Source organism: Lithobates pipiens, unplaced genomic scaffold (genome assembly GCF_037356315.1).
Source record: "Lithobates pipiens isolate NorthernLeopardFrog02 unplaced genomic scaffold, aLitPip1_a1.2 Scaffold_30, whole genome shotgun sequence".
NCBI classification, from domain to species: domain Eukaryota; kingdom Metazoa; phylum Chordata; class Amphibia; order Anura; family Ranidae; genus Lithobates; species Lithobates pipiens.
In genome coordinates, this window is record NW_027507791.1 from 48,708,138 (window position 1) to 48,733,629 (window position 25,492).

General features: G+C 42.6%; 1 protein-coding gene across 3 annotated transcripts in view; it reads right to left on the bottom strand.

The window, feature by feature from the left end:
* BCAN (brevican) overlaps positions 1 to 24,642 on the bottom strand; it is an 83,183-nt gene extending 58,541 nt beyond the window's left edge. The window contains exon 1 of one of the 3 annotated variants that reach the window (XM_077464191.1): positions 23,973 to 24,642. The gene's annotated coding sequence lies outside the window, so the exon portion shown is untranslated. The remainder of the gene's footprint in view (positions 1 to 23,972) is intronic. The other 2 variants (XM_077464190.1, XM_077464192.1) reach the window with 2 other exon arrangements.
* Between the last annotated feature and the right edge of the window lie 850 nt (positions 24,643 to 25,492).

Consider the following 25,492-nt stretch of genomic DNA (forward strand, 5'->3'; position numbering starts at 1 on the left):
TGCTCTTTTCCTCCTTCAAAGGTGGGTGGATCCTAAATACTACAGTCACTGGTGCATTCTTTTATGGGTCCAAGGAAGGGGGCGGGGCCTTGACACCCTGAGCTCACAGGAATTGGGTTGAGTGATACTGGGCATCATTCAACCTGGAAGAAGATTGGTGCCGGATTGGTGAGCAGGCAAGTTGGCAGAGGAAAGATCCAGAGAGGAGGTAGCAGTTGCTCTCTCTATTTTGAACTTGTGCCAGGGAATCAGTATTTCAACCTTTTGCCCAAGCTGGACTAAGCCCTTGTGCACACGGTCGGACATTCCGACAACAAAATCGGATTTTGCCTGATGGATTTTATCCGAAACTGGTGTTGCATACACACGGTCGGACAAAGTTGTCGGAAAATCCGATCGTTCGTAACGTGATGACTTTCTTAGTTACGACGGGACTACGTTCAGGCTAGTAGCCAATATCTTTGGTCTAGGAATTTGATCTGAGCATGCGTGGCACTTTGTCCGATCGGAATTCTCTACAAACGATCGGACAAAGTCCGATCGGATCATGTTGTCGGAAATTTTTTATATCCAGCTCTCAAACTTTGTTGGTGGGACATTCCGACGGAAAAAGTCAGATGAAGCCCATACACGGTCGGATTATCCGACAACACGGTCCGATCGGACATTTTCTGTCGGAATGTCCGACCGTGTGTACAAGGGCTTAGGCTTTAATGCTAGTTCCACCTATATGTATTTTTTTCTGTTATGGCATTGAATTGTTCTGGTGAATTCTGACATCTTTTGATGGTTTATTTATGTGATTTGGTATCTCACCCAGTTTTCCCCTCCTGTTTAGTACTATTATTATACAGGATTTATATAGCATCAACAGTTTGCGCAGCGCTTTACAACATGAGGGCAGACAGTACCCTTACAATACAAATGAATACAGGAGGGACTAGAGGGCCCTGCTCGTTAGAGCTTACAATCTAGAAGTACGAACTAGTTTACTCCTAGTTAGACCTTCACCGTTTCTTTCATGTTCTCTCAGTCAGTGTTAGCCCTTGTACACACGGTCGGAGAATCCGTCGGAATGTGTCCTATCGGACCGTGTTGTCGGATAATCCGACTGTGTGTGGTATGCATCGTACTGATTCCGTCGGAATATCCGTCGGACCCAATTTTCCAACTTGTTGGAAATATTTTCCGACAAACTGGTCCGATCGGACATACTCCGATCATGTGTAGAGAATTCCGATCGGACAAAGTGCCACGCATGCTCAGATCAAATTCCTACACCAAAGCTATTGGCTACTAGCCTGAACGTAGTCCCGTCGTAACAAAATAACGTCATCACGTTCTGAATGATCGGATTTTCCGACAACTTGGTCCGACCGTGTGTATACAACAGTTTCGGACACAATCCGTCGGACAAAATCCAACAGATTTGGTTGGCAGAATGTCCGACCGTGTGTACAGGGGCTTAGATAAAATGAAAACTGGGATACTCAGAATCTGGTGCAGCTGTGCAAGGTAGCCAATCAGTTTCTAACTTCAGCTTGTTCAGTTAAGCTTTGACAAAATAAAAAAACTGGAAGCTGATTGGTTTCTGTGCAGAGCTGCACCAGATATTGCGCTCTCCAGTTTTGGTAAATCAACCTATATTGTCTTCTTACACCTCAAAAGACTAGAAAAACACCCTCTGTACTTGCCTAAAGTAAAACTGCATTGGATTCAGCTTCTTGGTTGTATGAAGAGTTACGCTGCCTGTGGATTCTGCCAGACCAGCAAATTACCATACTGTCTGGACAGCCTGAGTCTATGGAGGGATGTTGATGCCTAAAACAGCATTTAGAAACAGAACAATAGTAATAATGTGATCTGGTAATGCTAAGGTGCCCTTTTAAATAAAATATGAATTTTAATGACAGGTCCACTTTTAATACAGGCGTGCTTTAACGAGAGGAGATTTTTTTCAGCAGCAACGTGGCAGAGAATTAAATAATTGTAACATCTAGCTAGAGACAAAAAAAGTATTTTCTTTCCATCAGTATTAAGCGGTTTCCTTTTCTTGCTAGCGCCAGGAGCTCTGGAATGACGCAGCTTTACCGAGGAACTGTTTTATCCAAGATAACCGCCGACGGCAAACTTCTATAGCTACCATCGCCTAATCTGTCCTCTGCCACATGCTAATCCTGCAAATTTTATTGAGGCTAAAATTAACTTGTCTAAAGCCCCACAATTTTTTCCCATGTGCATGCTGGGAGGCTGAAAATTCTGCCAGAACAGATGTAATTGATTGTGACAGCATGCAAAAGTGCCGGAGGATAAGTGGTTTAGTCACCCCATTATCCTCTGCCGTAAAGGTCAAGTGGTGACCACTTTGTAATCCATGCCAGGGAGGTTTGAGGACCCTTAAGGTGGAGAGCTACTCTTGATCAACGACACCGGTTTAAGGAATCGGGTGGAGGGCTACTCTTGACCAACAGCACCGGATTCAGGATTTTGGTGGAAGGCTACTCTTGACCAACAGCACCGGATTCAGGATTCCGGTGGAAGGCTACTCCTTACCTACAGCACTTCTTTCAGGAATAGGGTAGATAGCTACTCTTCTTGACCAACAGCACAATTTTTATGGGTCTGGTCCAGGACTACTCTTTACCAAAAGCACAGTTTCCAGGAATCCGGTGGTAGGCTACACTTGACTAAAAGCACCTGTTTCAGGAATCCGGTGGATGGCTACTCCAGTGGTGCTAGCCCTCCACTGGATCAGTGGAAGGCTACGCCTGACCTACAGCACCAGTTTTAGGAATCCAGGTGGAGGGCTACTCTTGACGAACTCTACCAGTTTCATGAACAATGAGAGAGGAGTCATCCATAATGATTCACCAGCTTCATCTTTTTGCAGCTTTGTTGTTCAGATCAAAGAACATAAGGTTGAACTTTAGGGAAAGTTAAAAAATACCCTTGCAGTAGGGCTTCACCTATGCTGCAAGAGTTAAATGCAAATTTTTTCGAGGGTACAAATGTGGTTTCGCTTACCTTAACCTTTCACTCATGCTGGCTTACTCCTCTCCATGCAATCTTTTCCTTAAAGCCACTTCTCTTCCTCACTGCCTCTACTGGTCACACTCTGATGTCATCATGTACAATGCAGCACCAACAGTCCTGCACTGTAAGCAAGGGCACCGAGGGCCCACCCCCAACCTTCAGAATCAGAAAGAAGAAGTGACTGCCAGCTGCATGGGGGAGCAAGGGATATGGTAAAATAAGGTGGAGAGGTACTCTTGCCCAACAGCACCATTTTCGGGAATCTGGTAAGTTAACAATAGAGCACCAAAAGCCCTGAATTGCAAGCAAGGGTGCTGAGGGCCTGCCCACAAGCTTGTGAGTTGGAGAGAATAAGTGAGTGCCAGCTGCCAGTGGAGCAATGGATAAAGTAAGATAAAGTGGAGGGTTACTCTTGACAGACAAGAACGGTTTTGGGAATCTGGTAAGGGAACAATGGAGCACCAACAATTCTGCATTGCAAGCATGGGCACTGAGGGCCTACCCACAACCTTTAGCATCGGAGAGAAGAAGTACATGCCAGCTGCATGGGGGAGCAAGGGATAAGGTAAAATAAGGTGGAGAGGTACTCTTGCCCAACAGCACCATTTTCGGGAATCTGGTAAGTTAACAATAGAGCACCAAAAGCCCTGAATTGCAAGCAAGGGTGCTGAGGGACTGCCCACAAGCTTGTGAGTTGGAGAGAATAAGTGAGTGCCAGCTGCCAGTGGAGCAATGGATAAAGTAAGATAAAGTGGAGGGTTATTCTTGACAGACAAGACCGGTTTTGGGAATCTGGTAAGGGAACAATGGAGCACCAACAATTCTGCATTGCAAGCATGGGCACTGAGGGCCTACCCACAACCTTTAGCATCGGAGAGAAGAAGTACATGCCAGCTGCCATTGGAGCAGGGGATAAGGTAAGATAAGGTAGAGGGGTACTCTTGACCAACAGTATCGGTTTCAGGAATCCAGTAAAGGAACAATGGAGCACCAACAGTCCTGCATTGCAAGCAAGGGCGCCGAGGGCCCGCCTACAACCTTGAGAGTCAGAGAGAAGAAGTGTCAGCTGCCAGTGGAGCAATGGATAAAGTAAGGTGGAGGGTCACTCTTGACCAACAGTACTGGTTTTGAGACTCCGGTAAGGGACCAATGGAGCACAAACGATCCTGCATTGCAAGTGAGGGCACCGAGGGCCTGCCCACAACTGGAGAGTCGGAGGGAAGAAATGAATGCCAACTGCCAGGGGACCCAGAGATAAGGTAAGTAAAACCGCTTTTAAATAGTACCCTAAGCAAAAACAAGCAATGAAGCTGGCAAAGTCATGGTTGAATTAGAAAAGGGCCTTCACCGATTTGTTGCTACAAGGTTGGAAGATCACAGTTGCTTAAAATTCAGCGGCTTGTTTTGAGAGAGCAAAAGAAAACCTGGCAAGGTGAAAATCCTTTCACAATCACTTAAAAGTAAAAAAAGTATTGGCTTTAGATACATTTCATGTCACACAATAAAAATGAGGAACTCCGGGTCATAGCACAAAACAACTCAACATCCTATTGCCGACAGATATGCTATCCTTTGTAAAGTCGACTCTTTTTTTCAGCAGTGAAATAGTGAAAGAGAAGGAAAGTACAATGTATTTTATGGTCCTGCCCACTTCAGCTCCCGAGAAATATGTTGTAGCAGGAATGAGATCATGAATGGACACGGCGGTGCAATGGCTGCCAGCCAACGAGCCATCATGGCTGTCTTGTGGGTAACTTCTTGGCAGATACTACCGATGGATCGCTACCAAAATTATGTCTCCAACAGATGCTATCGGTTAAATCCGAGACAACGAAGTAACATTGGGAACAGCTATAGATAATTCTGAATGAATGACAGCAGTGTGTGGGAGGGCCCTTCTGTCTTCTAAAGAGCACCTGTACGTCAGTAGTAAATATAAACCTTGGAAGGGAGAGGGAAGTGGATGTGCTATTGTCTATTAGTGATAAGGGTTTTCCTCCAAACTAATTTCTTTATTAATCATGAAGATTATAGCAGTATGGGAGAACAAAATTGTGAGGTTACGCTTTGGTGAAAAATAGGACATTCTGGCAAAATTTCGCATTTAGATGAAAATAAATTTAATGGTGAAATGAACATACAAATGAAGAATAGCGATGACAAAAAAAGATCAGGTGGTCTATCGAGGCTGCGCCTTTTTTACATTGGGTTTTCTATTTTTTTTTTTACCTATTTGAGTATAGATCCTTTGTTGCCTGACTCACTACCTCTGCTGGAATTTAATTACAAGTATCAACTACTCTTTTGGTAAAAATAAACATTTATAAGGTTAATTGCTAGTTTGAGGTCTCCATGTTCTTCATCTTAGCTACATATTGAAAATACTGCCATTGTTTTAACCATCCTGAACCTGTCCCAAAATGCTGCTCCCTACCTGTAGCTCTAATGCTAAACCTAACCCTAACCTTAGCCCTAATCCTACAAATACATGACACTCTCAGATCCCACCTATGGAGATCACCTCTGGAGATACCTTTGGAGACCTATAAGGACCACCTCTGCAGATGCCTCTGGAGACCACCTCTGTAGATACCTTTGAAGACCTATGGAGATCACCTCTGGAAATCTCTGAGGAGGTCTCTGAGACCACCTCTGGAAATCTATGAGGAGGTCTCTGAGACCACCTCTGGAGATACCTTTGGAGACCTATGGAGACCACCTCTGGATATGCCTCTGGAGATCTCTGACAAGATCTCTGAGACCATCTCTGAGCCCACCTCTGCAGATGCCTCTGGAGATCACCTCTGGAGATCTCTGAGATCTTCTCTGGAGATACCTTTGGAGACCTATGAAGACCACCTCTGGATATGCCTCTGGAGATCTCTGACAAGATCTCTGAGACCATCTCTGAGACCACCTCTGCAGATGCCTCTGGAGATCACCTCTGGAGATCTCTGGGACCACCTCTGGGGATACCTTTGCAGACCTATGGAGACCACCTCTGGATATGCCTCTGGAGATCTCTGACAAGATCTCTGAGACCACCTCTGCAGATGCCTCTGGAGATCACCTCTGGAGATCTCTGAGACCTCCCCTGGAGATACCTTTGGAGACCACCTCTGGAGATCTCTGAGGAGGTCTCTGAGACCACCTCTGGAGATACCTTTGGAGACCTCTGGAGATGCCTCTGAGACCACCTCCGGAGACACTTTGGGAGACCTCTGGAGATATATCTGTACATACATCTGAAGACCAGAATGTGACTTATTGCACACTCAGCCTTACCCTGTAAAGACATTTTCCTGCTCTGGGGCAACAATTTAAGCACTAGTAGCATGATCGTCACTGGCGCACGTTAACTACGTAGTTACCCTTTACACACACACGGTACCTACCACCATATGTTTCAACAGAAACACACACCATTCAGAGCATGACAAAGGTCTGTATCACTTGCTTCCATGCCCAGACAAGAAATTAACAGAGTTTACAAAAAAAAGGAGCTCTCAATATTGATAAAAAAAATTACATTTATAATTAGAGCATTTGGAGATATAGCTTAACTATGTTTAAATATCATTTTCTTGAAAGAAAAGAAAAACAGTGCAAGAAAATATTTACAGAAAAAAAAAAATTACAAAGCACTTGCAGAGTAGTCCAATCTGATATATCAGAGTCACTGGCTCTCATAAATGACTGTTAAGCCTCATACACATGACATGAGAATATCATACGAATGATCGTTCTTTTTTTTTTTTTTTGCATGCTAGTCTCATATCGAAAACAAATAGTTTTTTTTGAGTTACGAAAATTCTCATAAGACATGTATTGTCTTCTTTTTTTTCTGAGCATGCGCGGTCTTGGTCACTCAATTTTTTACGGACAAATACTGAACTGATTAAACAAAAATAGTTTGTTCTGTTATCGTAGGTGAAAAATTTTCCCTTTGGATCATTTTGCATGGACTGCCGTGGTCATCTCTCAAAAAGCTGTGTAATAACGATCAGATTATCAGATGATCACTCCGAAAGCGCTATTTTTCAGCCCGTTTTCTCACTGCGTGCCCTAGGCATTAGCCTTCCTCCATCGCTTTAATAGTGAACAAAAAGTGGTGATCAACCTTAATCTGCTTAGATTGGTTTCACAAAGCAGGAAAATCTCTGCACAAGGTGAGATTTGAAGGCTCATTTACACAGGTGGCCGTGCAGGAGTCAGGGGTGTCTAAAGCGCAAAGGCGCAGGAGTCAGGAGTTTATAATGCACAGATTACAGGGGTCAGGAGTGTGCAACGCAAGAGACAAGGATGTGAAAGGCAGGGGTCAGGGGTATGTAATACACAGAGTGCAAGGGTCAGGGGTATATAACAAACAGAGTGCAGGGGTCAGGAGTATGTAATACACAGAGTGCAGGGGTCAGGAGTGTGCAATGCACAGAGTGCATGGGTCAGGAGTATGTAATACACAGAGTGATTACCATGACATCGATGAGAAAACCAAAATTTTACGCTTGTCACCAAAGCAGGTGGTCAGAAACTCCCAGGAGGACAGAAACACAGCTGGGAATTACGGCAGGGAGGTCTGACTTGGTTTATGCTTATAAACAAAGCCATGTGATTACCATAATAGCGATGGAAAAGCCAACATTTTACGCTTGTCAGGAGAGCAGGTGATCAGAAACTCCCAGGAGGACAGGAACACAGCTGGGAATTATGGCAGGGAGGTCTGACTTGGTTTATGCTTATAACCAAAGCCATGTGAGTACCATGACATTGATGGGAAAACCAAAATTCTTGTCACCAAAGCAGGTGGTCGGAAACACCCAAAACTCCCTGGTGGACAGGAACACAGCTGGGAAATATGGCAGGGAGGTCTGACTTGGTTTATTCTTATAAACAAAGTCATGTGATTAGTTACTATGTAACTATGCAACCATGACATTGATGGGAAAACCAAAAGTTTACACTTGTCACCAAAGCAGATGGTCAGAAACTCCAAAAACTCCCAGGTGGACAGAAGCACAGCTGAGAATTACGGGAGGGAGGTCTGACTCGGTTTATGCTTATAAACAAAGCCATGTGATGACCATGACAGCAATGGGAAAGTCAACATTTTACGCTTGTCACCAAAGCAGATGATCAGAAACTGCCAGGAGGACATGTGATCACTATGACATCACTGGGAATTACGGAAGGGAGGTCTGACCCAACTAGAGTTGCCACCTCATCCCTTTAAACCCGAACACCTTTGAACTATACGGGTTCTGAGGCTAATTAAATCCAGATAAGCCACAGAGTGAGTTTAATTACCACCTTAATCAGCCACAGAACCCGTGTAATTAATGAGTTTGGGTTTAAAGGGATGAGGTGGCAACCATAGCCTGCTCCACCTATAGCTACCCTATCAATTTTGGGTGGAATTGACCTTTTAAAAGTGAATTTTCCCTATAAGCAAGCTGATTTTTTTTTAGCAGAACTCCCTAGCTAATATTTTATGAACCTAACCACAAAAAAAAAACCATCACCGGGCATAATTCTGCCATCTGACTTCAACCAATTACCGCCGCGGGCATGAGTCTGTCTAGGATCTGCGAAGACGGAAACTTTCTGACTTTTGGCATCGGAAAGTTACTTGAAAACTTTTTTTTTTCTTTTTCTTTTACAGTAAAATGAAATAAATTAAGGGGCAGCGAAGCGGAACGTCGGTCATAACCAGCGGCCGCAGACGTCTTCTAAACGCTTTCATTTTTCTTTCCTCCCGTTGCGGCTGAGTCAGGAGTTTTTTTTTTTTTTTTGCCCCCGCCGCTCTTAATAACATATTAACCAGCAATGAAAACACGGTGTGTGAGGTCAGCCCGCCGGTGATTCACGAGCGCGGACTGAACCACGTAATGGGTTGAAATTTATGGGCTTCAATTCGGGAGAGCAATCGCCCGAACCACCCCCCCCGCGCGTTATCAGAACATCATTACCGAAACGTACAGCGGGGTCGCGAAAAGGCGTCATTCGCTAATTGGAAACGATTGTACGGCGCACGTGTGAAGGAACGTGAACACACTTAGGGGATAAAAATAAACTTAGAGGACTTTTAAAGGTGGAATCCTTTCCTTTTATATAAATAAAGCTAGTTAAAAACAAAAAAAAAAAAAAAAAGGTTTTAACCACTTCAGCCCCGGAAGATTTTACCCCCTTAATGACCATTTTTTCGTGATTCGGCACTGCGTCGTTTTAACTGACAATTGCGCGGTTGTGCGATGTTTTAGCCAAACAAAATTGACGTCCTTTTTTTCCCACAAATAGAGCTTTCTTTTGGTGGTATTTGATCACCTCTGCGTTTTTTATCTTTTTGCGCTATAAACATAAAAAGAGCGACAATTTTGAAAAAAAAGCAATATTTTTTACTTTTTGCTATAAAAAATATCCCCCAAAAAATATATTAAAAAATAATGTTTTTTCCTCAGTTTAGGCCGATATGTATTCTTCTACATATGTTTGGTAAAAACAAAAATCGCAATAAGTGTATACTGATTGGTTTGTGCAAAAGTTATAGCGTCTACAAAATAGAGGATAGATTTATGGCATTTTTATTATTATTATTTATTTTTTTATTAGTAATGGAGGTGTAAAGGGGGACCCTTTTGGGGGCACCTGATGTAAAGGGGGATGCTATTGGAGACACCTGATGTAAAGGGGGACACTATTGGATACACCTGATGTACAGGAGGACTCTATTGGGGACACCTGATTAAAGGGGGACTCTTTTAGGGACACCTGATGTAAAGGGGGACTCTATTGAAGACACCTGATGTAAAGGGGGACACTATTGGGGTCACCTGATGTGAAGTGGGGCCCTATTGGGGACACCTGGTGTAAAGGGGGACTCTGTTGGGGACACCTGATGTAAAGGGGGACTCTATGGGGGACACCTGGTGTAAAGGGGGACTCTTATGGGGACACCTAACGTAAGAAGGGGCTTTACTGGGAACATCTGATGTAGACGGGACATCTGATGCAAAGAGGAACTCTGATGGGGACACCTGATTTAATGGGGGACTCTACTGAGGACACCTGATGTAAAGGGGGACTTTACTGGGGACCCCTGACATATGGGGGGACTATCCTGGGGACACCTGACATATGGGGGACTTTACTGGGGACAACTGATGTAAAGAGGGACTCTGATGGGGACACCTGATGTAAGAGGGGACTTTACTGGGTGACACCTGATTTAAAGGGGGACGCTGATGGGGACACCTGATGTAAAGGGGGGCTCTATTGGGGACACCTGATGTACAGAGGAACTATACTAGGGACACCTGATGTACAGAGGGACTCTATTGGGGACACCTAATTAAAGGGGGATTCTATTGGGGACACCTGATGTAGAGGGGGACTCTGTTGGGGACACCTGATGTATAGGGGGACTCTATTGGAGACACTTGATGTAAAGGGGAATTCTATTGGAGACACCTGATGTAAAGGGGGATTCTACTGGGGACAGCTGGTGCAAAGGGGGTCTCTGTTGGAGATGCCTGCTGCAAGGGGGGACTCTATTGGGGACACCTGATGTACAGGGGAACTCTATTGGGAACTCCTGATGTACAGGGAAACTCTATTGGGGACACCTAATGTAAAGGGGGACTCTATTGGGGACACCTGATGTAGAGGGGGACTCTATTGGGGACACCTGATGTAAAGGGGAATTCTATTGGAGACACCTGATGTAAAGGAGGATTCTACTGGGGACAGCTCATGTAAAGGGGGACTCTGTTGGGGATGCCTGATGCAAGGTGGGGACTCTATGAGGGACACCTGATGTAAAAGGACACTGTACTGGGGACACCTGATGTAAAGGGGGACTCTTGGGGACACCTGATGTAAAGAGAGACTCTATTGGGGACCCGTGTTATAAAAGGAGACTCTATGGGGGACACATGATGTAAAGGAACACTCTACTGAGGACACCTAATGTAAAGGGGGATTCTACAGGGGACATCTGATTTAAAGGGGGACTCTACTGGGGACACCTGATGTAAAGGGGGACACTCTTGGGATACACCTGATGTAAAGGAGGACTCTATTGGGAAAACCTAACCTAATAAGGTGAAATGCCTTGTCTCCTAGTTGGCCAGTTCACACCACCATGCATCACATTGTCATGTTCCATGATCGGTGCATCGGCACTGCTGTGATCCAACCACACTCTGGTGGCTGGGTTCTAACCGAACAGAATGCATGTTGGGTTCTAACCCATCTGCTGGTGTGAACCAGCCCCCAATCTAAAAAAAAAAATGGATATATTTATTATTTTATTATTGGGAAGCTGGGCACATGCGCTTTAGTGCATTGCAATGCACCCATTATAACGCAGCAATGTAAAAGGGCCCTAAAGGTTTTTGTGAGAGGTACACTTTATGTAAATTTGATTTGGTTCTTTACAATTCATCTAAAACCAAAAATATCTATTCTACTTGAATTTTTTTTTTCCGCCCATTTTTTACATAGGTTTTATTTTTATTCAAACAATCGTCCGTCAGAGAGGGTCTGTTGCCGAAATGTTCCTTCCGTTACACACTTTCCCACTCACAAGCTGTAGAGTGCCGGCATTCAGGAACGCCACGTTAAGGAAGGAGCTGGTGCCATGGCAACGCAATAAAAAGATTGATGAAAAACACTGCCAAGTCTACTTCAACATCCCGACGCATAACGGAAACATGTTCATAAAGTGGGTCAATTTAGTCATCAGATAGAACTGGAATTTCATCCAGGTCTGATCCTTTGAGAGCCCGTCACTCGTCAATGTTCCCACTCTGTTACAAATATTAAAGGCACGTTAACCCCAAAAATGTCCGTTGCTTTACCACGTCTAATGCAGAGGGTGAACTTACTGGAAACGGTTTTATATGACTCTTTTGTCCAACTTAATTACGAAACCAGAGCCAAGACCATCTCCTTCTGCTCTGCTCTCCACCATGATTCATGGAAGCCAAAAAGTCTAGGCCACACCCAACAAAAAGATGTAGACAGGTATAGATATTCTTTTGTCCCGTAAGTGGCACTGTGCCAATGCTACGGGCGAAGGGCAGTTCCCTTAGGGACTCCATTAGTCCTCCTCCCTGAGAAGGTAGGTATCAGATTTGATGCCAAATTACAAAAAGGGTTCAGGTGGACATCTTAACAAGAAAGAGAGCGCACAATATTACCGATGTGCACTCGGCTCTCCACCATGATTCATGGAAGCCAAAGAGTCTATGGCACACCCAACAAAAAGATGCACACAGGTGTAGATATTCTTCTTTTGCTGTAGGTGGCACTGTGTCGAAGCTACAGGCAAAAGGGCAGTTTGCTAAGGGAAATTGTTCCCTTAGGGACTCCGATAGTCCTCTCTGGGAAGGTAGGTATCTGATTTGATGCCAAATACACAAGAGATTTCAGGTGGCTATCTTATCGAGAAAGGGGAAGGACAATATTCCCAACGTACACTTGGCTCTCCACCATGATTCACGGACGCCAAAGAGTCAAGGCCACAGCCAACAAAAAGGGTGTAGGCAAGTGTAGACATGCTTCTTTCCTGTAGGTGGCACTGTGCTGATGCTACAGGGGAGGGGGAGTTTGCTAGAGGGAAATTGTTCCCTTAGGAACTCCATTAGTCCTCTCTGGGAAGGTAGGTATCTTATTTGATAGAAAATTCCTGCAAGACTTTAGATAGTCGTCTAAATAAGGGAGCCTTTAAAAAAAGGGTATTCCACCTCATTTGGGTACTTTTGGAGAAAGTGGTAGGTTAGGGAGAGGAACCCACTATTTATGGACAGTCCTTAGCAATGGAAAGGTTCCTAGAGAATAGGGACAGTGCAGTGAGCACCGTCTGATGCTGAAGAACCTTCCAAGGATTCCTTTAGTGGTCCAGTACAGGTTTACTATACAGAATACCGCCACCCCTCCAGATGAGACTATCCTCCAGTAACATTACCGTAACTCATACTAAAGTGGGCTGCACTGATACTATCTTGATCACCAGTCTGCCACAACATTCTTCCACACTATTAGAGTGCTGAGCCCTGATGTGTGGTCCCTCACGAGCCGGTACCTTGACTGAGGCCACGCCTACAAGGCAGTATCCTGTACTTCTGGATATGGGATCATGTGACCTACCCCTCTCTGTGACAGCGCTAGTGTTTGGTGATTCCAGTGCTGTCACTAAGTGCAATGGTCAAAGGACATAACCTGCAGGGTGCAGGGGTCAGGAGTATGTGATGCACTTATTGCAGGGGCTAGGAGTAGGTAACAAAGAAAATAAAAGCAGATTGCAGGACAGGGGTGTATAATGCACAGAATGCGGGGATCAGGAATGTGTAACACAAGAGTGCAATTGTCAAGGATGTGTATCGCACAGTGTGCAGGAGCCAGGGGTGTGTAAAGCATTGAGTGCAGGGGCCAGGAGTGTATAATGCACAGAATACAGGAGTCAGGGGTGTGTAACAACTAGGCGCTAGATTTGCAAGGGCCAAGGGAGAGCAAAATTCCCCCAAAAGCAATATTCTCCTCCACTTTCCTCTTTCAGCAAAAATCCCCCCAAAAAATCCAACACTTATTTGGAAACTCACCCCACAAAGCCCAAATACCCTCTGCAAGCTAAAATTGTTCCCATAACAAAAATACAGAAATCATCCACTTCCAAATGTTCCCCCTCTCCTGAAATGTTTTCTTTCAGCACAAATCTTTACCCTTCAACCCCCCCCCCCCCCCACAAGCACAAATCTTCACCCCCTCCCTCCAAACTCCAGTTCTCAGCACAATTCTTCCACTCCCCCATCTCTCCTCCAAGCAGAAGTCTTCCATCCCCAAAATCACTCCTTCCATCACAAATTTTCAATTCCCTTCCCAAAAATCTGTCCTCTCAGCTTGTCTTCCCCCCTAAAATCTCACCTTTGTCCAACTCCCAGTACTAATGTCTCTCCTATGGTGTTTGTTATATTAGGTTCACCCCTCCCTGAACTTGACAGACCTCAAACTTCTCCATGTACTGTACAAACAATGCCTCAACTTGTATCATGTGACAAGTCAGAGCCACGGAGGAGCTTAGGGAAGCTTTCCTCGGCTCTGAATTATAGTATGCTGGCTGCTCCCGTGGCAAGCTGTTATGGCGGAGTGACCTGGGGCACCCGGCAGGAGATGTGGGGCAGTTGGCCTGGACACCTGATGCTAGTGACACTAAAAGCCACAACAGGGGTCCCTCATTTTAATACTGGCAGTAGGGGTACAAAGGAAAGGTGTATGTGTGCTAGGGATGGCAGCATATACATTGACCCTTATCGTAACCTTATCAATCTACCAGGGGCGGACTGATAATTCATGGGGCCCCCGGGCAATAGGAGATTATGGGGCCCCCAGGCAATCAGAGATTATAGGGCCACACAGTATACACAAACACACACACACACAGTATACAATCACACAGTATACACAGACATGTACACACAGTATACACAGACATGTTTCTATTGGCTGAGAAGGTACTAGAGAGGTGGGGCAGCTATAATCTCAGTATTTTTAGACCAAAAGGATGTTGTTAAGGGACATTTCAGAGACGGATGTAAAAAAAAAATAATAATAATTTTTACATACTGTCCCTGGTTTTACTGAGGCTGGCAACCCTGATGGGGCCCCTAGTGGCATGGGGCCCTCGGGCAGTGCCCGAGTGGCCCAATGGTCAGTCCGCCCCTGCAATCTACATGAACACATTCTTAACATGTCAAAATTAAGAATGAGCTCAGTAATAGCTTGGAAGGGAGCTGTTACTCCCACCCTGTGCCACCCATTGAACTGTGGCCAGGGTAGTCCCCACCCAGTAGCTATACATAGACAAAGGAGCAGAAATGCTTGTGACATCATTCACCCGTGACTTCACGTTCTATTTAAAGAAAAAAACAGCACCAGAATTTAAATGACTGTGCCATTACTGAAACCGACATTTCAGTCCTGAAAGTAGATGCTGACATTGCATAGTGCCTGAACCAAGATGGCCCTATCCTTCTAGAAAGCAAAGCAGATAAAGGCATTGTCAGGGGGAGTACTGTGATCTCCATGAGAGGTTATAAATATATGGAAGTGTTGCACTTACACATCAGTTAGCATTAATTTGTAGGCAGGTGGTAGAATGGGTTCCCCTTTAAGGTGCCTCCTACCCCTGGGAGAAAGGTTGGGAGACTAGGCAGAACCTAAGAGGTGGGTCAGATAGTGGAGGAAGAGAGAGCAGAAACATCAATCTGCTGTGCTCTTGCTCTCCCCCTCTTGAGGGAGGGCAGGATGCCCTGAAGTTCCCCATTATAGTTCCAAAAGAGAGAAGAGAGTGCCATGGAGTCAGTTTACCCTTTCCGTTTCCCCCATCCTGGGTCAGGAAGAACATAGGCCCAGCTAACTGCAGGGACAACAGCAGCCACCGGCAGGGCTTGGGACCAAGAGTCTGTTACATGACTGAACTGTGTTTTTCTATTGGAGCCATGATTGGCTAAGGCAGTGGTGGAGAACCTTGGCACCCCAGATGTTTTGGAACTACATTTCCCACGATGCTTATACACTCTGCAGTGTAGATGAGCATCATGGGAAATGTAGTTCCAAAACATCAAGGTTCACCATCACTGGACTAAGGCTTTCAATAAACGAACATTACCACATCCTTCTTTGTGGTGCCTTTATTTGGTCAGAATGCTACTCCGAATAATGTGAGTGTGAGTTACAAACATAGTTAGTCTGGTCGAAAACAAAATCCATCTAGTTCAACCAATAAAGTGGAAAAAGAAAAGAAAAGTTCTATTGGAGTCCCCTGCATATCGGGCCTGGAGAAAGTGCCCAGAGTCTGGAACCCCTGGGAGGGAAGGGCAGGAAGCACACAGCCAGGAGGGAGAATGGGGGGGTTGGTCCACCTTTGCCACCCACCACACAACGGGGAGAGTTGGCCAAAATCCTGTGTTGCTCAGAAACTCAGTGTTACCCACCAATAAATTCACTTGAATAAGTATATATGGCTGAGTCCACTTTAGCTGAACCTGTTGCTTTGTCTTTCATGGGCACAACACAGATATACTTTAAGCCTCAAGCCATGGTCATAGCATGGTACCAGCTAACACACCATGCCAAAAACTATTGTACTGTATCAAACAACAGGAAGCTGAGGGAGATAATGAAGGGAAGTTGAGTGGATGATAAAGGCAGAAGCTTCGAGTACTTGTGGTAGTCCTATAAGGCCCAGTAGAAGAGTCAGTCCACCCAAAACCTATACTTCAGGTTTTGAAAGATCCTGGACACCTAAACCGCTTTTTTATTGGGACTTATCCTACTGGATATTTCAATTTGCATTAGGGAGCACAAGAGCTGAAGTGCAAACACCCCAAAAGTGGATGGGAACACCAAGAACCCCAAGGTGGACAACAAAAGAGCCAGGAAACATGGCTGGTGTGCTCAAGCAACCTCAACATTCAAAAGGGACCAGGAGATGGCTCCTTCCACCCTGCTCCATTGCACATGAAACATCACTTTTGCATTGACTGACCCTTAAAAGTAATTAAGGTGACCATCACCTATGAAAGACTGTGATGACAACCAAAAAGTGGAAATTCTAAACTTCAAAAGTGCTCATCGCAGACAGCAGTTTTCCAACATGTAAAGTAATATCTGTGCGTCTAAGAACAGCTTTCTCTGAAGAAAAGGGGGCAGATCTTCTACTCTTGGTGCACTGCATTAGTCTATTGGCCACATAAAAAATAATACAGGGTAGAAGTGTCTAGGCCCAATTTTTGGGCATGCCACCTTTGTAGGAACTTTGAGGCACCTAAAGGCATTCTACAGTTTTCCTTTCGGAAATGTTTTGGACTATGTATGGGCAATATTTGACTTACAAGGCCAACAACTTAGAATGAAAATACCACATCCCTGGGAGCTGTATTGGTGCAAGTATGTGGTTCCTATCACTTCCATAGCCCTCTTTATGATAAGGGTGTTCGGCACTATCCCTGCCCACCCATATCTGAAGGGTTTGGCCAAATCAGTTGTAGTCTTCTGCTGCTGAGATGGAAAAGTGTTGGACGATGTCCTGCCCGCGTATTGCCTACTAGACATGTGCAAAAGGAAAAAATGTGTTTAGTTTCGTTTCGTTTTAATTCGCTAATTAATTAATTTCGTTTAGTTATATTCGTTAAATTCGTTAAATTCGTTTTCGAATTTCGTTTCGTTTCGTTTTCTACTGAATTCGAAAAATCGGTCACATTCGAAAATATTTCAACCAAATTCGAAAATATTTCTACCGGATTCTAAATGATTTCAACGTGATTCGAAATTATTTCAACCGCATTGGAAACTATTTCAACAGGATTCGAAAATATTTTGCGACCCGAATTTAGGGCCATGTATCTCGGGGTCACTTGGTGCTAGAAACCCCAAATTTGAAGATGTTGTAGTGCTAGTTCTATTGTGTTTGTATACCAAATTTGTTTTTTTTAGCTATAAGTGACCCCGAGATACGTGGCCCCAAATTCGGGTTGCAAAATGTAATTTTTGGAATTTGATTTGAATTTGGTTTGAATTCGTTAGCATTGTAATTCGGTAATTCGGATCCATCCGAATGTCCGAATAATGAAAATTAGTCCGAATTTCTATTTGGAAAGAAACAAAATGCACATGTCTATTGTATGCTTCCCCTTGAAGGAAACCTATCATGACAGAAATTTGTTGGCTAAACCTGCTGACCTCCTTCTGAAAATGCTCATCTCTTGACTGTTTCCTGATCCTTTTCTGGGTTTCTGACCTGGTATGTGCAGGCAGACAAGATTAGCATCAGAGGACACACATGTTCTTGGGACTCAACAAATTTGATAACAATGGATCATACTGAACTCCAGGCAACCAACATTTTCAGAGCATGTGGTCAGCAATCACACCTATATCACTTTGTTGCTTGTATGTTATCATGATTGCCCAATTGTTACCCATGTATTTTCAAAATGCTCAGTTGTTGCCCACATACCCATATATGGTCACAATTGCCTGTTTGTTGTCCATTTATGACCAGAGTTGGCCATATATTATCAAAATTGCCCTGTTGTTGTCCATATATGGTCACAATTGCCTGTTTGTTGCCCATGTATGGTCATAGTTGGCCAAATATTGTCAAACTTGGTAAGTTGTTGCCCATATATGGACACAATTGGCTGTTTGTTGACTATGTATGGTCACAATCACCAATATATTGTTAAAATTGCCCAGTAGTTGCCCATATATGGTCACAATTGCCTGACTGTCACCCGTGTATTTTCAGAGTTGCCCATATATTGTCAAAATTGCCCAGCTGTTGCCCATATATGGTCACAACTGCCTGTTTGTTGCCCATGTATGGTTAGAGTTGCCCAATGCCCATATATTGTCATAATTGCACAGTTGTTGCCCATATATGGTCACAATTGCCTGTTGTTGCCCATGGATGCTCACAGTAACCCATATATTGTCATATTTGCCCAGTTGTCCATATATGGTCACAATTACCTGTTTGTTGCCCCTGTAAGGTCAGAGTTGCCCATATATTGTCAAAATTGCCAAGTTGTTGCCCATATATGGTAACAGTTGCCTTTTTTGTTGCCTGTGTATTTTCACAATTGCCTGTTTATTGCCAATGTATTGTCCCAACAGTCTATTTAAAGTTTGTGTATAGTTTCAGTTTCCCATTTATTGTCTACGAATGGTCACAGTTGCCTGTTTTTTTTTGTCCATGTAGTGTCAAAATTGCCTGTTTACTACCCATGAGTTGTCTGTTTGTTGCCCACCAATTTTCACAATTGCCAGTGTGTTGCCTATTTGCTCTTATATCACCACAGTTCCATTCTATGGTTACATCTGCCTGAATGTGTGATTATGTCAGACCTGTTTGGTTTGGGTATCAAAAGGTCCTTTCTGTAACGGCCCATCGTTATCAAACTATGCCCTCTAAGAAATGACAATGCCTTCAACACTGGTCCTATCATGGCACTATACCCTTTGAAGAATCTCAGGTTTGTGGGGTTACATATGATCCAAAGTATGTTATATCTTCTGTGCATAAAGTAATGGCCACCAATCCAACATTTTTTCTCTCCAGAAGGACAGAACTATTTTGTTTAGGCATCATACAGAATCACACTTTACTTCCTTGACTGACTTGTTAGATCAGAGATGACACAATCATGTAAATCTTGGTGCCTGTGCAGTTCTTGGCTATGTTAAAAAAATGTCTGACACAATCAGTCTTTCTTTGGCTTCTCAGCTTGTGACTTGCTACAAAGTTACAATATACAGTTTGAGGAATCACTGGTGGAGAGGAGACTGAGGAAATGCTCCCTCCTACCTGCGGCAAACTAATGACATAATCTCAGCCCAAGCAAAATCACTAAACTGGATTTCAGGAGCTCATTTATTAATAAAAGGTTGAGCTTTTTCAGCGTGGGAGTAGACCACCAACTTGGGAATCTGTAGGTTGTAAATCAAGGAACTAGCAACAACAGCCTAATCTCACGCCTCTAAGCCCTTGTACACACGGTCGGAGAATCCGTCGGAATGTGTCCTATCGGACCGTTTTGTCGGATAATCCAACTGTGTGTGGTATGCATCGGAATGATTCCGTCGGAATATCCGTCGGACCCAATTTTCCAACATGTTGGAAATATTTCCCGACCAACTGGTTCGATCGGACATACTCCGATCATGTGTAGAGAATTTTGATCGGATGAAGTGCCACGCATACTCAGATCAAATTCCTACATCAAAGCTATTGGCTACTAGCCTGAACGTAGTCCCGTCGTAACAAAATGATGTCATCACTTTCTGAATGATCGGATTTTTCGACAACTTAGTCCAACCGTGTGTATGCAACAGTTTCGGACAAGATCCGACGGACAAAATCCGACGGGCAAAATCTGACGGATTTGGTTGTGGAAATCTCCGACCGTGTGTACAGGAGCTAAGAGGAATAAAAATTCACATGCTGTTCAGCCCTTTAAGAGCAACTTGAACGCTATGGATGGATCCATCATCTAATCTCCATTGCTAACCAGGACCACAATATAAAGCTTTGCCACCCCAACCTACCCAAGAACATTATCACCCTCATACATGTCGCTATGAACAGTAAATGCACCTGTTTACCATATCTACAGGTGTCTTCAGCTTGGTGCTTATGGTTATGTACAAGTGTCCACAGAATGGTGTCTACAGATATGTTCAGGTGTCTACAGCATGGTGTCTATGGATATGTACAAGTGTCTACAGAATAGTGTCTACAGATATGTTCAGGTGTCTATGTAATGAGTTCTACAATATGTACAGCCAGATGTCTGCAGAATGGCATCTACCATTACCTACAGGTGTCTACTGAATGGTTTCTATGATTATCTACAGTGGTCTACTGAAAGGTCTAAACGGTTATGTACAGCTGTCTACAGAATGGTGTTTACAGTTATGTACAGGGGTCTACTGAATAGTATATACAGTTCTGTACTGGTGTCTATAGAATGATGTCTATGGATATGTACAGAATGGTGTCTATGGTTATTTACAGGGGTATACTTAATAGTGTATACAGTTCTGTACAGGTGTCTACAGAATGGTATCAACGGGTATGTATTGGTGTAAATAGAAAGGTGTCTACATTTATGTACAGGTGTCTACAGAATGGTATCAACGGTTATGTACAGGTGTCTACTGATATTGTATAAAGTTCTGTACAGGTGTCTACAGAATGGTGACTACCTTTAGTCATAGGTGTTTGCTGAATAGTATCTAGGGTTATGTACAAGGGTCTACAGAATGGTGTCTACGGTTTTCTACTGTTTTTTTACAGAATGGTGTCTACAGCTATGTATAGGTGTCTCTAGACTGGTGTCTATTGGTATTTATAGGTGTCTACACAATGGTGTCTACCATTATCTAGAGGTGTCTACTGAATGATTGTCTACAGGGGTCTACTGAAAGGTCTATACAGTTATATATAGGTGTCTACGGAATGGTGTCTACAGGTGCTTACTGAATAGTGTCTACGGCTATATACAAAGGTCTACTGAATAGTGTCTACAGTTACTTTTACAGGGGTCTACTGAATAGTATCTACTGTTATCTACATGGTCTACTGAATGGGCTATATGGCTTTGTACAGTTTTCTACAGAATGGTGTCTACAGTTATGTACATGTGTCTATTGAATAGTGTCTACAGTTATCTACAAGAGTCTACTGAATAGTGTCTATGGTTATCTACAGGTGTCTACTGAATAGTGTCTATGGTTATCTATGGGTGTCTACTGAATAGTGTATACGGTTCTGTACAAGTGTCTACAGAATGGTGTCTACAGTTTGTACAGGTATCTATGGTATATAACCATAGACCGTAGACAATGGTGTCTACGGTTATCGAATGGTGTCTACAAAAATTGTGTCTATGGTTATCGAATGGTGTCTACAGAATGGTGTCTATGGTTATGTTCAGGTGTCTATGGAATGGTGTCTATGGTTATATTCGGGTCTCTATGGAATGGTGTCTATGGTTATGTTCGGGTGTCTATGGAATGGTGTCTATGGTTATATTCAGGTGTCTATGGAATGGTGTCTACGTTTAGGTACAAGTGTCTCCAGAATGCCTACATAGACACAGCTTAGTGTGTATAGTTTGGTTCCTACCATTACTTTGCCCAGATCACTAAAGGACATTCTTTCAGACAAAACTCAACATGACTTTCTAAAAATCCTTGACAATGGAATTCTTTCTTCTTTCCTTCTTCCTTTTAGCCAGTAAAAACCAACTGCCAAATCCTAGAGGTCTGTTACAGCAGAATTCAGTTTACCTAAGCGGAAATTTCATTGAATTCGAATGAATGAGAAGTTACCTGGCAGATGTTCAAATAAAACAATTCACCTCTTAGTTTTATAACTTGTTGGGCGTTGACCCCCAGACACTGGAAGGACTTGAAACTGCAAAGGGTTAAAAACACGAGGAGGGTGTGTGCAGTGACCGATCGTCAGATGTTTCAGCAACTCTGAATATGGGAATCCGGCAAACATGTGACATTTTTAGAAGGACAGAAGATAGATAGATAGATAGATAGATAGATAGATAGATAGATAGATAGATAGATAGATAGATAGAAATATTGATTTACAGACAGATGGAGAAAGACAGACAGATAGATAATCTATCTATCTATCTATCTATCTATCTATCTATCTATCTATCTATCTATCTATCTATCTATCTGTCTGTCTATTTGTCTATCCCATATGTATCTATCTATTTAGATAATATACAGAAATCTAGAAGGACAGAGATATATGATACATAGATGATAAAGACAATGACAAGAGGATAGATAGATAGATAGATAGATAGATAGATAGATAGATAGATAGATAGATAGATAGATTGATAGATTGATAGATTGAGAGAGATCTGTCTCGCTCTATCTTTCGTAGAGGAAAGATAAATAGATATCAAGATAGATAGATAGATAGAGCGAGATAGATCGGTCTATCTATCTATATATATCTAAATATCTATTTATCTATCTATCTATGAATCCATCTATCTGTTTGTCTATCCCATATGTGTCTATGTATTTAGATAATAGACAGAAAGTTAGAAAGGCAGTGATATAAGATACATAGATGATTAAGAGAATGACAAGAGTGGATAGATAGCTAGCTAGCTAGATAGATAGATAGATAGATAGATAGATAGATAGATAGATAGAGATAGATCTATCTATCTATCTTTCCTCTACCCCATAAGAATGTATCTATTTAAGCTATAGAAAGTTAGACAGAGATATAAGATACATAGATGAGAAAAAGAATGTCAAAAGTAGATAGGTAGATAGATAGATAGATAGATAGATAGATAGATAGATAGATAGATAGATAAAGTGAGATAGATAGATAGATAGATAGATAGATAGATAGATAGATAGATAGATAGATAAAGTGAGATAGATCAATCTATCTATCTATTTAGCTAACTATCCATCCACTCATGCCGTTCTCTTTAATCATCTATGTATCTTATATCACTGCCTTTCTAACTTTCTACCTACTGTCTATATACATAGACACATATGGGATAGACAAATAGATAGGTAGATAGATAGATAGATAGATAGATAGATAGATAGATAGATAGATAGATAGATAGATAGATAGATCTCGCTCTATCTATCTATCTATCTATCTATCTATCTATTTATCTCTCCTCTATGAGAGATAGAGTGAAACAGATTACCTATCTATCTATCTATCTATCTATCTATCTATCTATCTATCTATCTATCTTTCCTCTACCCCATAATTATGTATCTATTAAGGTAATAGAATGTTAGACAGAGATATAAGATACATAGATGAGAAAAAAGAATGTCAAAAGTAGATAGATAGATAGATAGATAGATAAAGCGAGATCTATCTATCTACCTATCTATCTAGCTATCTATCTATCTATCTATCTAGCTATCCATCCACTCTTGTCATTCTCGTAATCATCTATGTATCTTATATCACTGCCTTTCTAACTTTGTGTCTATTGTCTATATTCATAGACACAAATGGGATAGGTGGATTCATAGATAGATAGATAAATAGGTAGATAGATTGATCTATCTATCTATCTATCTATCTATCTATCTATCTATCTATCTATCTAACAGAAAGTTAGGAAGACAGATATAAAATGCATGGATCAGATAGCTAGATACACCAATGTCTAATTGTCTATCTATCTATCTATCTATCTATCTATCTATCTATCTATCTATGGTTGGATGAAAATGTGAGTGAATGTTTCCCCCCCTGCATTAGTCAGTATCCCCCCCAGGGATTGCTCCTGCTGCTGTGTAGTATTGCACAGGTCCGGGGATATGGGATGACAGTGATGAGAAGGAATAATTACCTATGCAGTGCAGAATGCAGATGAAGGATGGTGGAGCAATCCGTCTCTCTGTCCCCGGTGTCCTGGCTACGTCCGTCTGTCCTGGTTGGGATGAGGACAGGGAAAGAGAAGTTTAGCGGAGCTCCTCTGCAGACTTCAGTGGATGTTGCAGTAGGGCAATGCAGAGGTGAATTGCAGTTTTCCTCAGTATCCCGGATCCTCTGCCAGGATCTAGTGTTACACCGAGAGCTCAGCAGTCTGCTCCTCTCCCCACCCCAACCTTCTCCTCTTCTTCTCTGTCTGCTCCTTATTTCCTTCTGTCTATCTCTCTTTCTTTCTATCTCTCTGATGTACACTTTTCTCCTTTTGTGTAAAGAGCTCAAATCTCAATTCTCATTTTTTTTTTCTGTTTTTTTATTTCTATTTGATCTATCTATTTATCTTTCTATTTATGTTATCTTCTTCTCTTCTCTTTTCTTTTCTCATTCATTTCTTTCTTTCTTTCTTTCTTTCTTCCTCCCTTCCTCCTCTATCTATCTATCTATCTATCTATCTATCTATCTATCTATCTATCTATCTATCTATCTATCTCTCTTTCTTTTTCTTTCTCTTTCTCTCTCTTTTTCTTCTCTATCTCTTCTCTGCTCTCAGTCTCTGCTGTCAGCATTACACTGAAGTCTGTACTGGAAGGGACTTAGCAAAGCTTATGGGGGGGCTCATCCCACAAAGACGGCCCCTTCTCTCCCCCCTCCCAGAGATATTTCCCAGACACGGGGTAGCTGGACAAGGGTGGATAGGGATGACATTATTAAAGGTTGGGGGGGGGGGGTAATGGGTTATTTTGTTATGGGGGGGGGGGGCAATGGTGGTGGCCACACACAGAAATTAGCATTTGTGTGGAATCAATACCTTCCCTGCTGATTCATTAGCTGTAAAACAAACTGCGGACTTTGTGGAAAGGGACAGAGAGGAGGAGGTGATGGATGACCCCGCTCTTCGCTCTTCTCCGCTTTGCTGGACGGGCCCGACATGGGCGATGTACCGGCTAAATGAGATCTCAGAACTAATTATAAATCTGGAGATTGCTTAAAAAAAAAAAAATAGGGGAGACAGGGAAATTGCGGCACGCGGCCAACAAAAAAAAAAAAAAAGACTTTTTAGGTCTTTTCCTTGAAATGGGAATAAGCAGTTTGGATGCCTGCCACCCTTAGAAACTATGTGCCTGAACTCCTCTTTCCATCCACAACCTCTAGCTCTCATAGTAGGTAAGCTAAAGGTAATGGAAGTTCTGCTTTCATGTGAATTATTTAATCAATATGTGTTTATGATTTAAAATATTTGGTTAATGCAGATTAGAAGACTGCATTATATATTAAAATTAAATAATAATAATTAAAAATAATAATTAATCTTAAAATAATAATTAATAATTAAAAAAATAGATATATACAGTATATAAAGTATCTCACAAAAGTGAGTACACCCCTCACATTTTTGTAAATATTTTATTCTATCTTTTCAGTTTTTTTTTACAGAAATTA